Source organism: Pseudophryne corroboree, chromosome 4 (genome assembly GCF_028390025.1).
Source record: "Pseudophryne corroboree isolate aPseCor3 chromosome 4, aPseCor3.hap2, whole genome shotgun sequence".
NCBI classification, from domain to species: Eukaryota; Metazoa; Chordata; class Amphibia; order Anura; family Myobatrachidae; genus Pseudophryne; species Pseudophryne corroboree.
The window spans coordinates 91,427,289-91,441,249 of record NC_086447.1 but is presented as its reverse complement, the minus strand read 5'-3'; the positions used below and the strand labels follow the sequence as shown (position 1 = coordinate 91,441,249).

The 13,961-nt window shown below is 31.4% G+C and overlaps 8 non-coding genes across 8 annotated transcripts; all 8 read right to left on the bottom strand.

The window, feature by feature from the left end:
* Positions 1 to 344: 344 nt before the first annotated feature.
* Positions 345 to 430, bottom strand: TRNAR-UCU (transfer RNA arginine (anticodon UCU)). The gene is given in 2 exon segments: positions 345 to 380; positions 394 to 430. It is a non-coding gene; the product is annotated as a tRNA-Arg (tRNA).
* A 1,665-nt stretch (positions 431 to 2,095) lies between these two features.
* TRNAR-UCU (transfer RNA arginine (anticodon UCU)) lies at positions 2,096 to 2,181 on the bottom strand. Its single transcript is given in 2 exon segments — positions 2,096 to 2,131; positions 2,145 to 2,181. It is a non-coding gene; the product is annotated as a tRNA-Arg (tRNA).
* A 786-nt stretch (positions 2,182 to 2,967) lies between these two features.
* On the bottom strand, positions 2,968 to 3,053 carry TRNAR-UCU (transfer RNA arginine (anticodon UCU)). The gene is given in 2 exon segments: positions 2,968 to 3,003; positions 3,017 to 3,053. It is a non-coding gene; the product is annotated as a tRNA-Arg (tRNA).
* Positions 3,054 to 3,824: 771 nt separating this feature from the next.
* TRNAR-UCU (transfer RNA arginine (anticodon UCU)) lies at positions 3,825 to 3,910 on the bottom strand. The gene is given in 2 exon segments: positions 3,825 to 3,860; positions 3,874 to 3,910. It is a non-coding gene; the product is annotated as a tRNA-Arg (tRNA).
* A 1,652-nt stretch (positions 3,911 to 5,562) lies between these two features.
* On the bottom strand, positions 5,563 to 5,648 carry TRNAR-UCU (transfer RNA arginine (anticodon UCU)). The gene is given in 2 exon segments: positions 5,563 to 5,598; positions 5,612 to 5,648. It is a non-coding gene; the product is annotated as a tRNA-Arg (tRNA).
* Positions 5,649 to 7,324: 1,676 nt separating this feature from the next.
* Positions 7,325 to 7,410, bottom strand: TRNAR-UCU (transfer RNA arginine (anticodon UCU)). Its single transcript is given in 2 exon segments — positions 7,325 to 7,360; positions 7,374 to 7,410. It is a non-coding gene; the product is annotated as a tRNA-Arg (tRNA).
* A 2,530-nt stretch (positions 7,411 to 9,940) lies between these two features.
* Positions 9,941 to 10,026, bottom strand: TRNAR-UCU (transfer RNA arginine (anticodon UCU)). Its single transcript is given in 2 exon segments — positions 9,941 to 9,976; positions 9,990 to 10,026. It is a non-coding gene; the product is annotated as a tRNA-Arg (tRNA).
* Positions 10,027 to 12,540: 2,514 nt separating this feature from the next.
* Positions 12,541 to 12,626, bottom strand: TRNAR-UCU (transfer RNA arginine (anticodon UCU)). Its single transcript is given in 2 exon segments — positions 12,541 to 12,576; positions 12,590 to 12,626. It is a non-coding gene; the product is annotated as a tRNA-Arg (tRNA).
* Positions 12,627 to 13,961: the final 1,335 nt, after the last annotated feature.

Here is a 13,961-nt window from a genome sequence, read left to right as displayed (position 1 = left end):
ATATCAGGTTTTAGCAATTGTGTAGGTTATTTGTAATACCCATCTAATGATTTTTTATGATTTTTGAGTGTACTGTAGATACACTTTAAGCTTTGTATTCCTACGTGAGCAGACTCAACATAATATTTTCATTGCTGGTTAAAAATAACCATCCACATTTTTATTACCAGTTATTGATTTAAAGTATCTAAAATTGATTTGTAACTGGTCTTACATTTAAATGATTTTTATGTCAACAGCCTATAATTACTTTGTATATATAGTATATAGGTCTCCCATATACAATGTCTATGTTATGTATCATTTTAAGTAAATTTTAAATGTTTGCATTTGAAGCTAAAGAATGACTCTGGTGGGACTCGAACCCACAACCTTTGAATAACTACAACCTACGAGAAGTCCAATGCGCTATCCATTGCGCTACAGAGCCACTGAAGTAGCAAGCGTTTGTATCGACAGTACAACTTGTAGAATACTTTCATGTTTTAAAAGCTACAATCTGTGATGAAACAAATCTATTATGTCTTTCTTTTTTTAGTAGGATGTATATACAGAGTATTGTAGAGTAAGAGCCAAAATTTTATACTGATTTCAGAAATAGCATCCTCATTGTGTGAGGTGCAAAAAATGTGGGGACAATTGCACCCTGTGTGAAATAGTAACTGTTTATTGCAATACAAACTAAAGACCAAAATATTTTCTAAAATGTATTTAATGTTTAGAGTGCTTAACAGTGTAGATATTCATCTTATTTCATACTATAATGATAATGTTGCTAACCTGTGTCAGATATTTCCAACATTCCTCTTGAATGCAACATCCCTGTCTGAGTTTTCCGGCTGCTGATTTCGAGTGCAAGTCCTATATCAGGTTTAAGCAAGTATTTAGCTAATATGTGATAACCATGTAAGGATTACAGGTAAAAAGGATTTAATGTTTTTTTCGAGTGTAGATACCCTTCAAGGTCTGCATAGCTAGCTGAGCAGACTCAACATTGAATTTGGTTGCTGGTTAAATATAACAATAAGCATTTTTGATCAGCAGTTATTTATTTAAAGTATCGAAAATTGATTTGTAATTGGTGATCTTACATTGAAAAGATTTTTATGCCACCAGCCTATCATTACTTTGTATATATATATATAAATATAGTAAATAAGTCTCCTATATACAATGTCTACGTTATGTATTATTGTAAGTAAAGTTTAAATGTTTGCATTTGAAACTAAAGAACGACTCTGGTGGGACACGAACACAAGACCTTTGAATAACTACAACCTACTAGAAGTCCAATGCGCTGTCCATTGCACCACAGAGCCACTGATATACCACGTTTTTGTATCAACAGTACAATGTGTTGAATACTCTTATGTTTTAAATGACAATCTGTGATGAAACTAATCTTTTTATTTTTCTATTTTTTAAGTAGGCTGTAAAGAGAGTATCGTAGAGTGAGAGTCTAATTTTTGTAATGATTTCAGAAATAGCTCCCACTTTGTGTGAGGTGCAAATCAATATGGGGACAATTGCACCATGTCTGATTGAGTGTTTGTTGCAAAGAAACTGAAGACAGAAACATTTTGGTAACATTTATATAGGTTTTGTATTTTTACCAATATAGATATTTATATTAATTTATATTATAATAATTACATGGCTATCGAGTATCAGATATTTATAACATTGCTCCCAAATGCAACAGCTATGTCTGAGTCTTCCTCTTGCTGTTTTCAAGTGCAAGTCCTATATCAGGTTTTAGCAATTGTGTAGGTTATTTGGAATACCCATCTAAGGATTTTTTATGATTTTTGAGTGTACTGTAGATACACTTCAAGCTTTGTATTCCTACGTGAGCAGACTCAACATAATATTTTCATTGCTGGTTAAAAATAACCATCCACATTTTTATTACCAGTTATTGATTTAAAGTATCTAAAATTGATTTGTAACTGGTCTTACATTTAAATGATTTTTATGTCAACAGCCTATAATTACTTTGTGTATATATATATAGTAAATAAGTCTCCTGTATACAATGTCTACGTTATGTATAATTGTAAGTAAACTTTAAATCTTTGCATTTGAAACTGAAGAACGACTCTGGTGGGACTCGAATCCACAACCTTTGAATAACTACAACTTACTAGAAGTCCAATGCGCTATCCATTGTGCCACAGAGCCACTGATGTATCATAGTTTTGTATCAACAGTACAATGTGTTGAATACTCTTATGTTTTAAATGACACAATCTTTGATGAAACTAATCTTTTTATTTTTCTATTTTTTAAGTATGCAGTAAAGAGAGTATCGTAGAGTGAGAGTCAAATTTTTGTAATGATTTCAGAAATAGCTCCCACTTTGTGTGAGGTGCAAATCAATATGGGGACAATTGCACCATGTCTGATTGAGTGTTTGTTGCAAAGAAACTGAAGACAGAAACATTTTGGTAACATTTATATAGGTTTTGTATTTTTACCAATATAGATATTTATATTAATTTATATTATAATAATTACATGGCTATCGAGTGTCAGCTATTTATAACATTGCTCTCAAATGCAACAGCTATGTCTGAGTCTTCCTCTTACTGTTTTCAAGTGCAAGTCCTATATCAGGTTTTAGCAATTGTGTAGGTTATTTGTAATACCCATCTAAGGATTTTTTATGATTTTTGAGTGTACTGTAGATACACTTTAAGCTTTGTATTCCTACGTGAGCAGACTCAACATAATATTTTCATTGCTGGTTAAAAATAACCATCCACATTTTTATTACCAGTTATTGATTTAAAGTATCTAAAATTGATTTGTAACTGGTCTTACATTTAAATGATTTTTATGTCAACAGCCTATAATTACTTTGTGTATATATATATATATATATAGTAAATAAGTCTCCTGTATACAATGTCTAAGTTATGTATAATTGTAAGAAAAGTTTAAATGTTTGCATTTGAAACTAAAGAACGACTCTGGTGGGACTCGAACCCACAACCTTTGAATAACTACAACCTACTAGAAGTCCAATGCGCTATCCATTGCGCCACAGAGCCACTGATGTATCATATTTTTGTATCAACAGTACAATGTGTTGAATACTCTTATGTTTTAAATGACAATCTGTGATGAAACTAATCTTTTTATTTTTCTATTTTTTAAGTATGCTGTAAAGAGAGTATCGTAGAGTGAGAGTCAAATTTTTGTAATGATTTCAGAAATAGCTCCCACTTTGTGTGAGGTGCAAATCAATATGTAGGACAATTGCACCATGTCTGATTGAGTGTTTGTTGCAAAGAAACTGAAGACAGAAACATTTTGGTAACATTTATATAGGTTTTGTATTTTTACCAGTATAGATATTTATATTAAGTTATATTATAATAATTACATGGCTATCGAGTGTCAGATATTTATAACATTGCTCCCAAATGCAACAGCTATGTCTGAGTCTTCCTCTTACTGTTTTTAAGTGCAAGTCCTATATCAGGTTTTAGCAATTGTGTAGGTTATTTGTAATACCCATCTAAGGATTTTTTATGATTTTTGAGTGTACTGTAGATACACTTCAAGCTTTGTATTCCTACGTGAGCAGACTCAACATAATATTTTGATTGCTGGTTAAAAATAACCATCCACATTTTAATTACCAGTTATTGATTTAAAGTATCTAAAATTGATTTGTAACTGGTCTTACATTTAAATGATTTTTATGTCAACAGCCTATAATTACTTTGTATATATAGTATATAGGTCTCCCATATACAATGTCTATGTTATGTATCATTTTAAGTAAATTTTAAATGTTTGCATTTGAAGCTAAAGAATGACTCTGCTGGGACTCGAACCCACAACCTCTGAATAACTATAACCTACTAGAAGTCCAATGCGCTATCCATTGCGCCACAAAGCCACTGAAGCAGCAAGCGTTTGTAACGACAGTACAACTTGTAGTATACTTTCATGTTTTAAAAGCTACAATCTGTGATGAAACAAATCTATTATGTCTTTCTTTTTTTAGTAGGATGTATATACAGAGAATTGTAGAGTAAGAGCCAAAATTTTATACTGATTTCAGAAATAGCATCCTCATTATGTGAGGTGCAAAAAAATGTGGGGACAATTGCACCCTGTGTGAAAAAGTAACTGTTTATTGCAATACAAACTAAAGACAAAAATATTTTCTAAAATGTATTTAATGTTTAGAGTGCTTAAAAATTATTTCATACTATAATGATAATGTTGCTAACCTGTGTCAGATATTTCCAACATTCCTCTTGAATGCAACATCCCTGTCTGAGTTTTCCGGCTGCTGATTTCGAGTGCAAGTCCTATATCAGGTTTAAGCAATTATTTAGCTAATATGTGATAACCATGTAAGGATTACAGGTAAAAAGGATTTAATGTTTTTTGAGTGTAGATACCCTTCAAGGTCTGCATAGCTAGCTGAGCAGACTCAACATTGAATTTGGTTGCTGGTTAAATATAACAATAAGCATTTTTGATCAGCAGTTATTGATTTAAAGTATCGAAAATTGATTTGTAATTGGTGATCTTACATTGAAAAGATTTTTATGTCACCAGCCTATCATTACTTTGTATATATATATATATATATATATATATAGTAAATAAGTCTCCTGTATACAATGTCTACGTTATGTATTATTGTAAGTAAACTTTAAATCTATGCATTTGAAACTAAAGAACGACTCTGGTGGGACTCGAACACAAGACCTTTGAATAACTACAACGTACTAGAAGTCCAATGCGCTGTCCATTGCACCACAGAGCCACTGATATACCACACTTTTGTATCAACAGTCCAATGTGTTGAATACTCTTATGTTTTAAATGACAATCTGTGATGAAACTAATCTTTTTATTTTTCTATTTTTTAAGTAGGCTGTAAAGAGAGTATCGTAGAGTGAGAGTCTAATTTTTGTAATGATTTCAGAAATAGCTCCCACTTTGTGTGAGGTGCAAATCAATATGGGGACAATTGCACCATGTCTGATTGAGTGTTTGTTGCAAAGAAACTGAAGACAGAAACATTTTGTTAACATTTATATAGGTTTGGTATTTTTACCAGTATAGATATTTATATTAATTTATATTATAGTAATTACATGGCTATCGAGTGTCAGATATTTATAACATTTCTCCCAAATGCAACAGCTATGTCTGAGTCTTCCTCTTGCTGTTTTCAAGTGCAAGTCCTATATCAGGTTTTAGCAATTGTGTAGGTTATTTGTAATACCCATCTAAGGATTTTTTATGATTTTTGAGTGTACTGTAGATACACTTTAAGCTTTGTATTCATACGTGAGCAGACTCAACATAATATTTTCATTGCTGGTTAAAAATAACCATCCACATTTTTATTACCAGTTATTGATTTAAAGTATCTAAAATTGATTTGTAACTGGTCTTACATTTAAATGATTTTTATGTCAACAGCCTATAATTACTTTGTATATATAGTATATAGGTCTCCCATATACAATGTCTATGTTATGTATCATTTTAAGTAAATTTTAAATGTTTGCATTTGAAGCTAAAGAATGACTCTGGTGGGACTCGAACCCACAACATCTGAATAACTACAACCTACTAGAAGTCCAATGCGCTATCCATTGCGCCACATAGCCACTGAGGCAGCAAGCGTTTGTATCGACAGTACAACTTGTAGAATACTTTCATGTTTTAAAAGCTACAATCTGTGATGAAACAAATCTATTATATCTTTATTTTTTTAGTAGGATGTATATACAGAGTATTGTAGAGTAAGAGCCAAAATGTTATACTGATTTCAGAAATAGCATACTCATTGTGTGAGGTGCAAAAAAATGTGGGGACAATTGCACCCTGTGTGAAATAGTAACTGTTTTTTGCAATACAAACTAAAGACCAAAATATTTTCTAAAATGTATTTAATGTTTAGAGTGCTTAACAGTGTAGATATTCATCTTATTTCATACTATAATGATAATGTTGCTAACCTGTGTCAGATATTTCCAACATTCCTCTTGAATGCAACATCCCTGTCTGAGTTTTCCGGCTGCTGATTTCGAGTGCAAGTCTTATATCAGGTTTAAGCAATTATTTAGCTAATATGTGATAACCATGTAAGGATTACCGGTAAAAAGGATTTCATGATTTTTGAGTGTAGATACCCTTCAAGGTCTGCATAGTTAGCTGAGCAGACTCAACATTGAATTTGGTTGCTGGTCAAATATAACAATAAGCATTTTTGATCAGCAGTTATTGATTTAAAGTTTCGAAAATTGATTTGTAATTCGTGATCTTACATTGAAAAGATTTTTATGTCACCAGCCTATCATTACTTTGTATATATATATATATAGTAAATAAGTCTCCTTTATACAATGTCTACGTTATGTATTATTGTAAGTAAAGTTTAAATGTTTGGATTTGAAACTAAAGAAAGACTCTAGAGGGACTCGAACACAAGACCTTTGAATAACTACAACCTACTAGAAGTCCAATGCGCTGTCCATTGCACCACAGAGCCACTGATGTACCACATTTTTGTATCAACATTACAATGTGTTGAATACTCTTATGTTTTAAATGACAATCTGTGATGAAACTAATCTTTTTATGTTTCTATTTTTTAAGTAGGCTGTAAAGAGAGTATCGTAGAGTGAGAGTCAAATTTTTGTAATGATTTCAGAAATAGCTCCCACTTTGTGTGAGGTGCAAATCAATATGGGGACAATTGCACCATGTCTGATTGAGTGTTTGTTGCAAAGAAACTGAAGACAGAAACATTTTGGTAACATTTATATAGGTTTTGTATTTTTACCAGTATAGATATTTATATTAATTTATATTATAATAATTACATGGCTATCGAGTGTCAGATATTTATAACATTGCTCCCAAATGCAACAGCTATGTCTGAGTCTTCCTCTTGCTGTTTTCAAGTGCAAGTCCTATATCAGGTTTTAGCAATTGTGTAGGTTATTTGTAATACCCATCTAAGGATTTTTTATGATTTTTGAGTGTACTGTAGATACACTTCAAGCTTTGTATTCCTACATGAGCAGACTCAACATAATATTTTGATTGCTGGTTAAAAATAACCATCCACATTTTTATTAACAGTTATTGATTTAAAGTATCTAAAATTGATTTGTAACTGGTCTTACATTTAAATGATTTTAATGTCACTAGCCTATCATTACTTTGTATATATATATATATATATATATATATATAGTAAATAAGTCTCCTGTATACAATGTCTACGTTATGTATTATTGTAAGTAAACTTTAAATCTTTGCATTTGAAACAAAAGAACGACTCTGGTGGGACTCGAACCCACAACCTTTGAATAACTACAACCTACTAGAAGTCGAATGCGCTATCCATTGCGCCACAGAGCCACTGATGTATCATATTTTTGCATCAACAGTACAATGTGTTGAATACTCTTATGTTTTAAATGACACAATCTGTGATGAAACTAATCTTTTTATTTTTCTATTTTTTAAGTATGCTGTAAAGAGAGTATCGTAGAGTGAGAGTAACATTTTTGTAATGATTTCAGAAATAGCTCCCACTTTGTGTGAGGTGCAAATCAATATGGGGACAATTGCACCATGTCTGATTGAGTGTTTGTTGCAAAGAAACTGAAGACAGAAACATTTTGGTAACAATTATATAGGTTTTATATTTTTACCAGTATAGATATTTATATTAATTTATATTATAATAATTACATGGCTATCGAGTGTCAGATATTTATAAAATTTCTCCCAAATGCAACAGCTTTGTCTGAGTCTTCCTCTTGCTGTTTTAAAGTGCAAGTCCTATATCAGGTTTTAGCAATTGTGTAGGTTATTTGTAATACCCATCTAATGATTTTTTATGATTTTTGAGTGTACTGTAGATACACTTTAAGCTTTGTATTCCTACGTGAGCAGACTCAACATAATATTTTCATTGCTGGTTAAAAATAACCATCCACATTTTTATTACCAGTTATTGATTTAAAGTATCTAAAATTGATTTGTAACTGGTCTTACATTTAAATGATTTTTATGTCAACAGCCTATAATTACTTTGTATATATAGTATACAGGTCTCCCATATACAATGTCTATGTTATGTATCATTTTAAGTAAATTTTAAATGTTTGCATTTGAAGCTAAAGAATGACTCTGGTGGGACTCGAACCAACAACATCTGAATAACTACAACCTACTAGAAGTTAAATGCGCTATCCATTGTGCCACAGAGCCACTGAGGCAGCAAGCGTTTGTATCGACAGTACAACTTGTAGAATACTTTCATGTTTTAAAAGCTACAATCTGTGATGAAACAAATCTATTATATCTTTACTTTTTTAGTAGGATGTATATACAGAGTATTGTAGAGTAAGAGCCAAAATGTTATACTGATTTCAGAAATAGCATCCATATTGTGTGAGGTGCAAAAAAATGTGGGGACAATTGCACCCTGTGTGAAATAGTAACTGTTTTTTGCAATACAAACTAAAGACCAAAATATTTTCTAAAATGTATTTAATGTTTAGAGTGCTTAACAGTGTAGATATTCATCTTATTTCATACTATAATGATAATGTTGCTAACCTGTGTCAGATATTTCCAACATTCCTCTTGAATGCAACATCCCTGTCTGAGTTTTCCGGCTGCTGATTTCGAGTGCAAGTCTTATCTCAGGTTTAAGCAATTATTTAGCTAATATGTGATAACCATGTAAGGATTACCGGTAAAAAGGATTTCATGATTTTTGAGTGTAGATACCCTTCAAGGTCTGCATAGCTAGCTGAGCAGACTCAACATTGAATTTGGTTGCTGGTCAAATATAACAATAAGCATTTTTGATCAGCAGTTATTGATTTAAAGTTTCGAAAATTGATTTGTAATTCGTGATCTTACATTGAAAAGATTTTTATGTCACCAGCCTATCATTACTTTGTATATATATATATAGTAAATAAGTCTCCTATATACAATGTCTACGTTATGTATTATTGTAAGTAAAGTTTAAATGTTTGGATTTGAAACTAAAGAAAGACTCTAGAGGGACTCGAACACAAGACCTTTGAATAACTACAACATACTAGAAGTCCAATGCGCTGTCCATTGCACCACAGAGCCACTGATGTACCACATTTTTGTATCAACATTACAATGTGTTGAATACTCTTATGTTTTAAATGACAATCTGTGATGAAACTAATCTTTTTATTTTTCTATTTTTTAAGTAGGCTGTAAAGAGAGTATCGTAGAGTGAGAGTCAAATTTTTGTAATGATTTCAGAAATAGCTCCCACTTTGTGTGAGGTGCAAATCAATATGGGGACAATTGCACCATGTCTGATTGAGTGTTTGTTGCAAAGAAACTGAAGACAGAAACATTTTGGTAACATTTATATAGGTTTTGTATTTTTACCAGTATAGATATTTATATTAATTTATATTATAATAATTACATTGCTATCGAGTGTCAGATATTTATAACATTGCTCCCAAATGCAACAGCTATGTCTGAGTCTTCCTCTTGCTGTTTTCAAGTGCAAGTCCTATATCAGGTTTTAGCAATTCTGTAGGTTATTTGTAATACCAATCTAAGGATTTTTTATGATTTTTGAGTGTACTGTAGATACACTTCAAGCTTTGTATTCCTACATGAGCAGACTCAACATAATATTTTGATTGCTGGTTAAAAATAACCATCCACATTTTTATTAACAGTTATTGATTTAAAGTATCTAAAATTGATTTGTAACTGGTCTTACATTTAAATGATTTTAATGTCACTAGCCTATCATTACTTTGTATATATATATATATATATATATATATAGTAAATAAGTCTCCTGTATACAATGTCTACGTTATGTATTATTGTAAGTAAACTTTAAATCTTTGCATTTGAAACAAAAGAACGACTCTGGTGGGACTCGAACCCACAACCTTTGAATAACTACAACCTACTAGAAGTCGAATGCGCTATCCATTGCGCCACAGAGCCACTGATGTATCATATTTTTGCATCAACAGTACAATGTGTTGAATACTCTTATGTTTTAAATGACACAATCTGTGATGAAACTAATCTTTTTATTTTTCTATTTTTTAAGTATGCTGTAAAGAGAGTATCGTAGAGTGAGAGTAACATTTTTGTAATGATTTCAGAAATAGCTCCCACTTTGAGTGAGGTGCAAATCAATATGGGGACAATTGCACCATGTCTGATTGAGTGTTTGTTGCAAAGAAACTGAAGACAGAAACATTTTGGTAACAATTATATAGGTTTTATATTTTTACCAGTATAGATATTTATATTAATTTATATTATAATAATTACATGGCTATCGAGTGTCAGATATTTATAAAATTTCTCCCAAATGCAACAGCTTTGTCTGAGTCTTCCTCTTGCTGTTTTAAAGTGCAAGTCCTATATCAGGTTTTAGCAATTGTGTAGGTTATTTGTAATACCCATCTAATGTTTTTTTATGATTTTTGAGTGTACTGTAGATACACTTTAAGCTTTGTATTCCTACGTGAGCAGACTCAACATAATATTTTCATTGCTGGTTAAAAATAACCATCCACATTTTTATTACCAGTTATTGATGTAAAGTATCTAAAATTGATTTGTAACTGGTCTTACATTTAAATGATTTTTATGTCAACAGCCTATAATTACTTTGTATATATAGTATACAGGTCTCCCATATACAATGTCTATGTTATGTATCATTTTAAGTAAATTTTAGATGTTTGCATTTGAAGCTAAAGAATGACTCTGGTGGGACTCGAACCAACAACATCTGAATAACTACAACCTACTAGAAGTCAAATGCGCTATCCATTGTGCCACAGAGCCACTGAGGCAGCAAGCGTTTGTATCGACAGTTCAACTTGTAGAATACTTTCATGTTTTAAAAGCTACAATCTGTGATGAAACAAATCTATTATATCTTTATTTTTTTAGTAGGATGTATATACAGAGTATTGTAGAGTAAGAGCCAAAATTTTATACTGATTTCAGAAATAGCATCCTCATTGTGTGAGGTGCAAAAAAATGTGGGGACAATTGCACCCTGTGTGAAATAGTAACTGTTTATTGCAATACAAACTAAAGACCAAAATATTTTCTAAAATGTATTTAATGTTTAGAGTGCTTAACAGTGTAGATATTCATATTATTTCATACTATAATGATAATGTTGCTAACCTGTGTCAGATATTTCCAACATTCCTCTTGAATGCAACATCCCTGTCTGAGTTTTCCGGCTGCTGATTTCGAGTGCAAGTCCTATATCAGGTTTAAGCAATTATTTAGCTAATATGTGATAACCATGTAAGGATTACAGGTAAAAAGGATTTCATGTTTTTTGAGTGTAGATACCCTTCAAGGTCTGCATAGCTAGCTGAGCAGACTCAACATTGAATTTGGTTGCTGGTCAAATATAACAATAAGCATTTTTGATCAGCAGTTATTGATTTAAAGTTTCGAAAATTGATTTGTAATTGGTGATCTTACATTTAAAAGATTTTTATGTCACCAGCCTATCATTACTTTGTATATATATATATAGTAAATAAGTCTCCTATATACAATGTCTACGTTATGTATTATTGTAAGTAAAGTTTAAATGTTTGCATTTGAAACTAAAGAAAGACTCTGGAGGGACTCGAACACAAGACCTTTGAATAACTACAACCTACTAGAAGTCCAATGCGCTGTCCATTGCACCACAGAGCCACTGATGTACCACGTTTTTGTTTCAACATTACAATGTGTTGAATACTCTTATGTTTTAAATGACAATCTGTGATGAAACTAATCTTTTTATTTTTCTATTTTTTAAGTAGGCTGTAAAGAGAGTATCGTAGAGTGAGAGTAAAATTTTTGTAATGATTTCAGAAATAGCTCCCACTTTGTGTGAGGTGCAAATCAATATGGGGACAATTGCACCATGTCTGATTGAGTGTTTGTTGCAAAGAAACTGAAGACAGAAACATTTTGGTAACATTTATATAGGTTTTGTATTTTTACCAGTATAGATATTTATATTAATTTATATTATAATAATTACATGGCTATCGAGTGTCAGATATTTATAACATTGCTCCCAAATGCAACAGCTATGTCTGAGTCTTCCTCTTGCTGTTTTCAAGTGCAAGTCCTATATCAGGTTTTAGCAATTGTGTAGGTTATTTGTAATACCCATCTAAGGATTTTTTATGATTTTTGAGTGTACTGTAGATACACTTCAAGCTTTGTATTCCTACATGAGCAGACTCAACATAATATTTTGATTGCTGGTTAAAAATAACCATCCACATTTTTATTAACAGTTATTGATTTAAAGTATCTAAAATTGATTTGTAACTGGTCTTACATTTAAATGATTTTAATGTCACTAGCCTATCATTACTTTGTATATATATATAGTAAATAAGTCTCCTGTATACAATGTCTACGTTATGTATTATTGTAAGTAAACTTTAAATCTTTGCATTTGAAACTAAAGAACGACTCTGGTGGGACTCGAACCCACAACCTTTGAATAACTACAACCTACTAGAAGTCGAATGCGCTATCCATTGCGCCACAGAGCCACTGATGTATCATATTTTTGCATCAACAGTACAATGTGTTGAATACTCTTATGTTTTAAATGACACAATCTGTGATGAAACTAATCTTTTTATTTTTCTATTTTTTAAGTATGCTGTAAAGAGAGTATCGTAGAGTGAGAGTAAAATTTTTGTAATGATTTCAGAAATAGCTCCCACTATGTGTGAGGTGCAAATCAATATGGGGACAATTGCACCATGTCTGATTGAGTGTTTGTTGCAAAGAAACTGAAGACAGAAACATTTTGGTAACAATTATATAGGTTTTATATTTTTACCAGTATAGATATTTTTATTAATTTATATTATAATAATTACATGGCTATCGAGTGTCAGATATTTATAAAATTTCTCCCAAATGCAACAGCTATTTCTGAGTCTTCCTCTTGCTGTTTTCAAGTGCAAGTCCTATATCAGGTTTTAGCAATTGTGTAGGTTATTTGTAATACCCATCTAATGATTTTTTATGATTTTGAGTGTACTGTAGATACACTTTAAGCTTTGTATTCCTACGTGAGCAGACTCAACATAATATTTTCATTGCTGGTTAAAAATAACCATCCACATTTTTATTACCAGTTATTGATTTAAAGTATCTAAAATTGATTTGTAACAGGTCTTACATTTAAATGATTTTTATGTCAACAGCCTATAATTACTTTGTATATATAGTATACAGGTCTCCCATATACAATGTCTATGTTATGTATCATTTTAAGTAAATTTTAAATGTTTGCATTTGAAGCTAAAGAATGACTTTGGTGGGACTCGAACCCACAACATCTGAATAATTACAACCTATTAGAAGTCAAATGCGCTATCCATTGTGCCACAGAGCCACTGAGGCAGCAAGCGTTTGTATCGACAGTACAACTCGTAGAATACTTTCATGTTTTAAAAGCTACAATCTGTGATGAAACAAATCTATTATATCTTTATTTTTTTAGTAGGATGTATATACAGAGTATTGTAGAGTAAGAGCCAAAATTTTATACTGATTTCAGAAATAGCATCCTCATTGTGTGAGGTGCAAAAAAATGTGGGGACAATTGCACCCTGTGTGAAATAGTAACTGTTTATTGCAATACAAACTAAAGACCAAAATATTTTCTAAAATGTATTTAATGTTTAGAGTGCTTAACAGTGTAGATATTCATCTTATTTCATACTATAATGATAATGTTGCTAACCTGTGTCAGATATTTCCAACATTCCTCTTGAATGCAACATCCCTGTCTGAGTTTTCCGGCTGCTGATTTCGAGTGCAAGTCCTATTTTAGGTTTAAGCAATTATTTAGCTAATATGTGATAACCATG